Consider the following 10484-nt stretch of genomic DNA (forward strand, 5'->3'; position numbering starts at 1 on the left):
TCTATTGACAACTCTGGGGAGCTGTCATGTGCAGCACGAGCAGACCGTAAAGTATATCAATGGGATTTTTTCCTTTCAACGATCAAGCAGATGATTATTGGTGGTTGACGATCATCGTGATTGATGCTGGATTTACACTATGTACCCTGGCTCATTCAAGTGGGGGGAGATGGATATCTGATGGACCCCTTAACTTAAACGCTTTTGCTCTAGAGTAGTTTTTTTTTTTTTTCACATGAGCACATGTAGAGTCTACATTTTTGGCCATTTATTATTTAAATCTCCCAGAACATTACATGTTTTGTAAAAGCAGAGACCTTGTATATTACGCCTTTTCTACTCAGCAGGTTAGAGTCAACTGCAAGCTCTGACACTAAAATAATTGCTCTCACTCTGACGGTCACAGTGGTACCTCACAAGTGTGGTGTAATCTCTGTTTATATACACATGTGCACCCTTCACCCATTATTGCATTTGTGGGTGTGGCAGGGCAACAAGCATTATGTTTAATTTTTTTTGGCTTTTGATAAATTTTAATATAATTGTATTTTTTTAAAGTTTATTTATATTCAACCTTATTGCTATCACAAGGGGTTATCATACCCCCATGTGATAGTATTGGGCAGGTGACAAGTACTCTTTATAAGAGATATTGGGGGTCTAATAGACCCCAATGACACCCCTGCCCTACAAAGCATCTGATTGAGCACAGGTCTGCTCTGTTACATGCTTCCCATCACTTCTGGTTTCATTCCATGCAGAGGAGATCACGGAGTGGATTTTCCTCTGTCTCCTCCCACTCACCATCCTGAACCCAGTGGTTGTGTTCTCAGGCTTATGGTAAAGGTGAATGTGATTGGCGGCTATACAACCACCGAATTACTTTCCTTTTAAAGCAGGGAGTCAGCTGAGGAAAATGAGCACAAGTTGATGGCTTCTACTGAAGATATCAGTGTGTACTTAACCCTTCACTCTTTGGATATTCTACATACATCCATAGATTTTTAAAAAGTTAATGGTGGCTTCCAGATTCCTAAACGGCATTGGTACATATTCATGGGAAACTGCCCAGCCCCATAAAAATTTTGTTCCCTAATCACTTGGCTTTTAGCCTAAAAAATTGAGAAAATTGATTTGATAGATTCGGCTCCCATTGACCTCAATGATTTTGGGATCATCCGAAATTTTGATATGCTTGGCCAAACCCTTGTAAAAAGAAGCCAGGTGTGTTGGACTCATCCCTAGTCATGTTCAAGGTCAAAGGTCATAGTCAGGGTCAGTGTGTTTTTGGTTAGTATTTGTTTTACATTTAGGCATGAAGGGGTTAAGGAACATTTTCCTAGGGGGTCCGTGTGTTTATGTAAATGTTGTTGGAAATGAGTTCCAAGGGGTGCTAATGTACTCCTGTATTCATTCTGAAAAGAAACTGGGGACTTCTGGGACTTCCATTTTTTTATAAAGGAGCTTCCAGATTCCTAAACGTCACTCACAGAAACCCTCAAATCCTTATTTGTGGGACTGGATGTGGGGAAGAAGCAACTGGCCTTCAACGTTGGGCAAGGTGCCTTGCAAGAGGAGAGGCTTTGCTGATCCCCATTAAAAATTACTTCACCAATGTTGAAAAGGCATGGTATGGTATGGTATGGTACATACAGAGGGGGCACATTTATTGCCTTCCCTTTCCTGGCCACCCAGCCTGCATTCCTGGATAAGGATCTGGTTGGAATACTAAGGGAAACTCCACGCTTCTTGGCCTTTTGGCTAAGATTAAAAGTAGTATCTGTTCATATCAGAGTCCCTGAGATGAAACATGATGTTATTCCTACATTTCTGTGGGGATCGCTGGCTGCAGAGTACTCTGCCTGGTATTGTGGGGAGCTGAGAGATTCTCCCTGTGGGTAAGAAAGCCAAATTAGGAGCCCATTACATTAATAATTAAGTGGGTCGGGGGAGTGTAATCTAGTGTGGGGAATTCCGAAAGGCTAAGTGCCACCTGCTTTGAATGAGTCCTAACATGAACTGGGAAACCAGAGAACTTGCGGTGTGAATCACCCCCTGATGTTTGGGCCCTACCGTGTGAAATGACTTTAGGCCATGATAGCACTTTCCTTTTTCTACCTAATGCCCTATGGGCTAGGCTGTGTGGGTGAGAACTAAGTTATTATTTTTCTTTGGGCTGTGAGGCCTAGCCATAGTCTTACACTGTGGTACTTATTCATTGACTTTACACGTTTGTGCACTTATTATGTGTATTTATTATTCTACAAGGACTAAAGTTTTTGGGCCTACTCTGAAGTCTAAGGGGAGAATGTGTGTGTATTAGGATCCTCCTTGGGAGAGCCCCTAACCTAGCACTCTGTGATCATTTTCAGCAGACAATGAGGAAAGGACTTTGCATGCTTCAGCCAGGTGTGCCTTACTCCTTTCAGGAGCCTTGTGTTCTGGAGGGTTGGGGAAGAAGCCCTTTCTCATTGGGAGAAGGACCAGAGATACACTCATTGCACCTTTTTTGTGTACGTTCACAAGCACTTTTTTTGCAAAGCATTTATAAACGTTTTAGAAAACTGTGAGGAAGTTTTGTTGAAGCCTGTAAGTAAAACTCCAGTTCCAGTGTTGGGTTGTTAGTCATAGATCTTGTGCAGTTAGCAGGTTTTAGCGAGCTTTCAACAAACTTGAAGTAGTGCAGTATTCTAACTAACAAATTCTAACAAATAACATGCTGTAAAAGCTGGCGTTGGCCCTTAATCTCCCTAAACTGGAGCAGAATCAGGCTAACAAAGCTGTTTTGAAATTGCTAAAAGCTTTACAACTTCTTCAATGCAAAAGCTTGTCACACAAACTGCTGTTATACAAGCTAAAGCCGTGTACAAGGCCTAGCTGCCCATATGGAAGAAACATATATTTGAAATACACTTTAAAAATATTCTTCCCAAATATATTGTCATATATTTGAAATGCTACAATTTTGGCCATATTTAATATATTTCAAGATATATGGACTTTGAATGTATACCAGGATGATGCCTATAGCTGCAGGCATCATCCTGGTGTTTTTTTTCCGCCGGCGATCGTCTTTCATATAAAAGCAATCTTAGTGGCTAATTAGCTGCAGGATTGCTTTTACAAGCAGCGGGAGACTATTCCCTCCTCCCCCACTGCCTTCCACGGCCTTCTCGGGCAGTCCCATGCCTTCGGAGGAACCTGAGAATGCAGCCGGTGTTTCTGCCAGCTGACCATAGAGCTGATTGGAAACCAGAGTGGTGCCAATCATCTCTATAGCCTAAGAATTCGGAAGCTACAAGCATTTCATCACTTCAGTTTCATAGGATCTAAACAGCGCCATTTGTAAATTGGGAAAGCATCTGATCACATTGATCTTGGTGAGATTAGATAATGTAAGGGCAGAGGAGATATCTAGACTTTGATAGACCCCAGATTTCTCAAAAAAGAATATATGACAATGCCCATTGAAGTTATAGGGGATATTTGCATTCCCTGTGATAGCAGTAAAAGTGATTGAAAAAAAGTACCCACCTCCCCCACGCACGCGATTGTTGACCCCGTGCCAGTATAAACAGCGGTTGAGGAAGGAGCCTAACTATGGCGGTGTAGGAGAGCGCAGTGTGGGCGCTCTCCGTGCTTCCCCACCGCCTCAGATACAGACATTGGAGAGCAAGGACCGGGGGGACCTACCGGAGTGTGGTGGGTCCTGGATTGAATACAGTGCTCCAGGCGCTGTGAGGAGGAGGTGAACTGCGTCGTCGGGCTGGATCGGAGACAGGCTAGAGACCCGTCCTAAGGGAGTGAGAGCAGAGGGCAGGCTTGCCGAGGAAACGAGGAGGTGCGTCTTGACCACGTGTCAGCCGCAGAGAAGCACTGGGTAGGGGAAAAGCCGGCCGGCGTTTAGAGGTGAGAGGAGAGAGGAAGACGCTGGTTCGCTCCCCTCCCAGTACATGAGACACCCATATGGGAAAACCGTGCAGCAAGATGCCCCCCCCCCGAATGGAGGTGACCTTTCCACAGGGGAGTGAAAAGTGAAGAGACCCAGAGGAAACACCCCTCCTGAAGAGAGCTATGGACTGTGACAATCTGAGGAGTCTGCTGGTGCTGCAGCTGTGGAGGGTGAGTGTGAGCAGCCTGGATGGGCTATTGTGATGCATAAATGACTGCTTTTGCTGTCTAAAGGGAAAAAGAGGAGTTGTGAAAGGGGGTTTCCCTGGGGGGTCTGACTGAGAGAAAGGAGGAAGTTAAAGCAGCCTGGAAGGAGCACTAAGTGGAAAACTGGATAATAACAAATCTGGGTCCCTTATATATATTTTTATCAATTCTTGTGTTTCCCCCATTGAAGAAAATAAAACGCATAGAAGAGATGAAAAATAAAAATGTTAAAAATAGTGGCCCAAAGGGGTCTCAAACTGGTACAATAAAAAAAATATACATCTCAAGGAAATGTGACTCCAGATAGGTCTCAAGGTGTTGGTGAAAAAAGTGAACTGGAAATGATGTTGGAAGGTAACCCTAGACTCTCCCTGGGAAAAAAATATAACAGTCAGCATGCTACAGAAAAGTTGGAGATGAGAGACACCGAAAGTGAATTACAAATTTCAAACAAGAAAGAGATAGCAGATATGTTCAAGAATCTAGAAAAAACATTAAAGCATGAAATGACAAGTATACGAAGTGATTTGGGCCGGATGCTATTGAGGGTGGAGGAGACGGAGGAAAGAGTTAAAAGCTATGCTCAATATATTTCTGATCTAGAGAAAGGACAATAGAAATTAGGAAAGATCAAAAAAAGTTGTTATACAGAATGGAAGTACAAGAAAACAGGGAAAGGAGAAACAACATTAGGGTTAGAGATGAGTGAATCGAACCAGGCAAAGTGGAATTCGATTCGAATTTCAGGAAAAATTCGATTCGCGTCGAATCCGAATATTAGCCTACTTCGGGTGCGCGAATCGGATTTTTCCCGATCAGCCGGCAAAAGTGTCCCTGCAGAGAGCTCCGCTATTTCTGACAGTTCTCTGACAGTTCCTTCACATGTACAGGGGTTGAAACATTGTATCTATTTGTTTCCATTTAGGATACTGATGTTTTTATTCGGAAACAGATACAATGTTTCAACCGCTGTAAATGTGAAAGTCAGAGAACTGTCAGAAATAGAGGAGCTCTGCAGATACACTTTTTGCCGGTTTGGAATTCTTCTTATTTTCATCCTACTTCTTCTTCTTCTTCTTCTTCTTCATCCTCATCCTCAGAAGAAGAAGAAGAGGATGAGGATGAGGATGAAGAAGAAGAAGTAGGATGAAAATAAGAAGAATTCCAAGCCGGCAAAAAGTGTATCTGCAGAGCTCCTCTAAGTGTATCTGCAGAATAGAGGAGCTCTGCAGATACACTTTTTGCCGGCTTGGAATTCTTCTTATTTTCATCCTACTTCTTCTTCTTCTTCTTCTTCTTCCTCTTCATCCGCATCCTCATCCTCTTCTTCTTCTTCTGAGGATGAGGATGAAGAAGAAGAAGTAGGATGAAAATAAGAAGAATTCCAAGCCGGCAAAAAGTGTATCTGCAGAGCTCCTCTATTCTGCAGATACACTTAGAGGAGCTCTGCAGATACACTTTTTGCCGGCTTGGAATTCTTCTTATTTTCATCCTACTTCTTCTTCTTCTTCTTCATCCTCATCCTCAGAAGAAGAAGAAGAGGATGAGGATGTAGAAGAAGAAGAAGAAGTAGGATGAAAATAAGAAGAATTCCAAGCCGGCAAAAAGTGTATCTGCAGAGCTCCGCTAAGTGTATCTGCAGAGCTCCGCTATTTCTGACAGTTCTGTGACATTCCCTCCATACAGCGGTTGAAACATTGTATCTATTTGTTTCCTTCTCCTTCTTCTCATCCTTCTCCTTCTTCTCATCCTTCTCCTTCTTCTTCTTCTCATCCTTCTTCTCATCCTTCTCCTTCTTCTCATCCTTCTCCTTCTTCTCATCCTTCTTCTCATCCTTCTCCTTCTCCTTCTTCTCATCCTTCTCCTTCTCCTTCTTCTCATCCTTCTCCTTCTTCTCATCCTTCTCCTTCTCCTTCTTCTCATCCTTCTCCTTCTTCTCATCCTTTTCCTTCTTCTCATCCTTCTCCTTCTCCTTCTTCTCATCCTTCTCCATCTTCTCATCCTTCTCCTTCTTCTCATCCTTCTCCTTCTCCTTCTTCTTCTCATCCTTCTCCTTCTTCTCATCCTTCTTCTCATCCTTCTCCTTCTTCTCATCCTTCTTCTCATCCTTCTCCTTCTTCTCATCCTTCTCCTTCTTCTCATCCTTCTTCTTCTTCTCATCCTTCTTCTTCTCATCCTTCTCCTTCTTCTCATCCTTCTTCTCATCCTTCTCCTTCTTCTCATCCTTCTTCTCATCCTTCTCCTTCTTCTCATCCTTCTCCTTCTCCTTCTTCTCATCCTTCTCCTTCTCCTTCTTCTCATCCTTCTCCTTCTCCTTCTTCTCATCCTTCTCCTTCTCCTTCTTCTCATCCTTCTCCTTCTCCTTCTTCTCATCCTTCTCCTTCTCCTTCTTCTCATCCTTCTCCTTCTCCTTCTTCTCATCCTTCTCCTTCTCCTTCTCCTTCTTCTCATCCTTCTCCTTCTTCTCATCCTTCTCCTTCTCCTTCTTCTCATCCTTCTCCTTCTCCTTCTTCTCATCCTTCTCCTTCTTCTCATCCTTCTCCTTCTCCTTCTTCTCATCCTTCTCCTTCTCCTTCTCCTTCCATATCTCCAAGGGCATTTAAATTAAAGGTACAGTGTTCTGCACTAATTTAAAGGCTCTCTGAAGCCTAGAAACCCTTTTAATAAGTTAAATTCGTAGCGAATTAATTCGCATCGAATCGAATTTCTTCCTCAAATTCGGCGAATCAGCCGAATCGAATTTTTTAATAATTCGCTCATCTCTAATTAGGGTGAGAGGAGTTCCGGAGTCGGTAAAGGGAGAAGAAACACAAGGCCTTATCTGTAAAATATTAAACTCCATTATGGACAGACCAGAAACAGAAATGATTAACCTGGAAGGTGTTTTCAGGATAGGAAAAAATCAACAAGGAAGTGGAAAAGACAAACCAAGAAATATAATAGTCCAACTTCAGAAATGGGCAGATAAAGAAAAAGTATGGAGAAAGATTAAGGGAAGATCAAGTATTAAATATGAAGAAATGAATATACAGATTTTTGCAGATTTAACAGCAGAGACACTATGGAGGAGAAGATCTCTAAAACCCCTGTTAGGGCAGATGATAAAGCAAAAGATGCACAACAGATGGGGTATGCCGGAGTGCCTAATTGGATGGAAGAATGGAGTTACAGCTCAGTTGAGATTTCCTGAGGACGTAAGAGACTTCTGTGATAGACTTGAGTTACAAATGATGGAGGTCCCTGGTTGGGAGGTGGAAGAAGGGGGTTTAGGAGGTGGAGAGAGAGAGGAGTGGCAGTTTGTTAGAAGGGGCAGATAGAGAATCGAGGGAGGGCACTGGGTGGGAAAAAAAATTTTTTCTTCTATCCCGCTTGACGCCACCCCTCTCTCTCTCTTTTCCTCTTTCAGGACCTCAAGAAAGGTGGGAACATATTGAATTGACGATGCAGATAGTTTTGGGGTATCTGAGGTGGTGGGAGGTGGGGAGATCTGTCCATGGTTGGAGTTCAACCCAAAGGAGGTAAACTATGGTGGGTTTGGTCCCTCAAAAGATATACAGGCAAAACGTAAGCCTAAAGGATGGGAGGGGTGGGGTGGACAGGGGGGTGGAGGGGTGAGGGAGGGATGGAGGGAGGATATGAGGTTGGATAGCTTGGAGGAAGATAAGAGTAATAGGGGCGGAGAGAGAGAGAGAGAGAGAGAGGATAAGATAGAGAGAAGGGAAAAGATATAAAGGAAATGGAAGATTTAAGATTTATAACCTATAATGTAAACGGGTTGTGTTGTCCAGGGAAAAGATTTAAATTATATAAGGAACTACAACATAGAGCAGCATCAGTGGCTTTCCTACAGGAAACGCATTTTGAATTGAAGTCAAATGTAAAGTTGAATTCTAGATATTACCCGTTATGGTACTATGCAGATTCCCCAGGTAAGAGAGCAAAGGGGGTAGCTATAGGATTTGCAAAAAATATAAGGTTTGAGTTGGAAGAAAGGGAGACAGACCCGGAGGGGAGGTTTTTATTTCTGAGAGGTCAAATACAAGATATTGAATGTACAGTTGCTAATATTTATTGCCCTAATAAGAAGCCGGAGATATTCCTGATAAGACTTTTAAAAAGATTGATGGATTTTAGAAAGGGGTATTTGATAATAGCTGGGGACTTTAATTTATGTATGGACCCACAAATGGATACTACTTCATCTATACAAAGAGAGGGTAGTAAGTCCCTAAGAGTATTGAAGAAAGAGATGAGGGAGTATCAGCTGGTGGACGGTTGGAGAATTACGCACATGAACGATAGAGACAATTCCTTCTTCTCAAGGGCCCATGAGATGTATTCTAGACTGGACTACATACTGATAGATCACCGATTAATAGAGTCTTTGGTTAGAGTGACAATAGAGGTAATGTCATTCTCAGACCATGCCTCGGTTGTAATGAAAATAGGATGGGGAAGAAGGCCTCCAGGTGGCTCGACGTGGCGGTTGAATGAGGCTCTCCTAATGGATCCAGAGACTGAGCGAATGATTGGAGAGGAGATTAAGAGATATTTTGAGGAAAATGAAACGGGAGAGATATTGGAGGCTACAGTGTGGGAGGCCCATAAGGTATATATAAGGGGAGTCCTTATTGCAATTGGGGCTAGAAAGAAAAGGGAAAGGAGAGAGAAGATCAGTAGGCTCCTAAAAGAACTGGCGGATGTTGAACAATTGCATAAAAAGAATATAACGAAAGAGATAATGCAGAAGGTAAAGGAAAAGAAAGAGGAATTAGAGATTGCGATGGAAGAAGAGAAGAAGAGAGTCTTTAACAAAGTATTATGCGAAAGATATAGATGGGGGGATAAAACAGGAAAGTTTTTGATGAGAGCTTTGAGGAAAAAGAAAAATAGGAATTATATAGAGAAAATAAAGAACCCCAAGGGAGAACTGGTCCACTCAACTAAAGATATTGCGAAAGTGTTTAGGGATTATTATAGCAAACTTTATAATATTGCCCCTCAAGATTCAATATGTAAGGATGGAATAACAAACGCAGAAAAAAGAAGAATATATTTAAAAAATGCAGGACTACCGAAATTAAATGAAGAACTTTTGAATTCTTTAGAATCCGAAATTACTTATGAAGAAATAAAGATAGCATTAAAAAATTCCATGACAGGCAAAAGCCCAGGGCCAGATGGATATACTGTTAGATATTATAAAAAATATAGTGAATTGTTAATACCTAAATTGAAGTCCTATTTCAACGCCTTGGGGGAAGAGATGGATATGAGACGAGAATCACTGCGTAGACATGAAAGGAATATGGGTGGGAAATATAGAGCATAAGGTTGCTGCATTTGCAGATGATTTATTGTTCTATGTAGGAAATCCTAGGATAACGCTCCCTAACTTAATGAGGGCTTTGAAGGAATATGGAGAGATGTCAAACTTAAAAATTAACCCGTCTAAAACAGAGATATTAAATATAAACCTTCCAAATAAAGAAAAAAGGGGGATACAAGGGGAACTTCCCTTTGTGTAGAGAGAGAGAGAACTAAAGTATTTAGGGGTAAAACTCACTTCGGCCTATAAAAACTTGTATAAAGCAAATTATATAGTAATGTTAAAACGAAATTAGAGAGGAATTAAAGAGATTAGGGGGAGGAAATCGGTCCTGGTTGGGACGTATAAATTTGATAAAATGGTTGTAGTTCCCAAAATTCTATATAAATTCCAAATGGTCCCTATTAAGCTTCCAGAGGTATATTTTAAGATAATGAAAAAGATGATGATAAGATTCATTTGGAGAAATAAAAAACCTAGAGTATCTTATGAAGTGATAACTAGAAATAAAGAGAATGGCGGATTGGGAGTCCCTGACTTTAAGAGATATTATAATGCAGTTATTTTGGCTAGAATATTTGACTGGACATATAATGTAAAAGGGAAAAGTTGGGTCACAATGGAAAATACACTTAGTGGTAATGATTTAAGTAGGAATATATGGGTGCCTACAGAGTATAGAGGATTAAAAGAAAGCACAAGTGTGTACACTTTAAATGTGTTAAGAGGGTGGGATAAAATGCACAGACAGTTAAAGTGGGAGTTTAACTCATCACTGATGCCATTGAGAAAATTCAGGGTTCTTCCCGCCAGTTAGGGAGGAGGTTTCAGGAAAATGGATCAGGAATGAGGGTGCCCAGTTGAGAAATATAATGAAAGGGGTAGAAATGAGAACACTTAAGGATTTGAAAAAGGAAGAGGGAAAGATTTTCACTAGGATAGATAGTTGGAGCTATAATCAATTAAAATGTTTTGTGGGGAAATTGCCTAAGCCTTT

General features: G+C 41.5%; 1 pseudogene; it reads left to right on the forward strand.

The window, feature by feature from the left end:
• The first annotated feature begins 1741 nt into the window (after positions 1–1741).
• Positions 1742–1901, forward strand: LOC149443218 (U2 spliceosomal RNA; annotated as a pseudogene).
• The last annotated feature ends 8583 nt before the right edge of the window (positions 1902–10484 follow it).

Source organism: Staurois parvus, unplaced genomic scaffold (assembly GCF_062004578.1).
Source record: "Staurois parvus isolate SC_StPar_1 unplaced genomic scaffold, SC_StPar_1.0 ptg000867l, whole genome shotgun sequence".
Taxonomy (NCBI): domain Eukaryota; kingdom Metazoa; phylum Chordata; class Amphibia; order Anura; family Ranidae; genus Staurois; species Staurois parvus.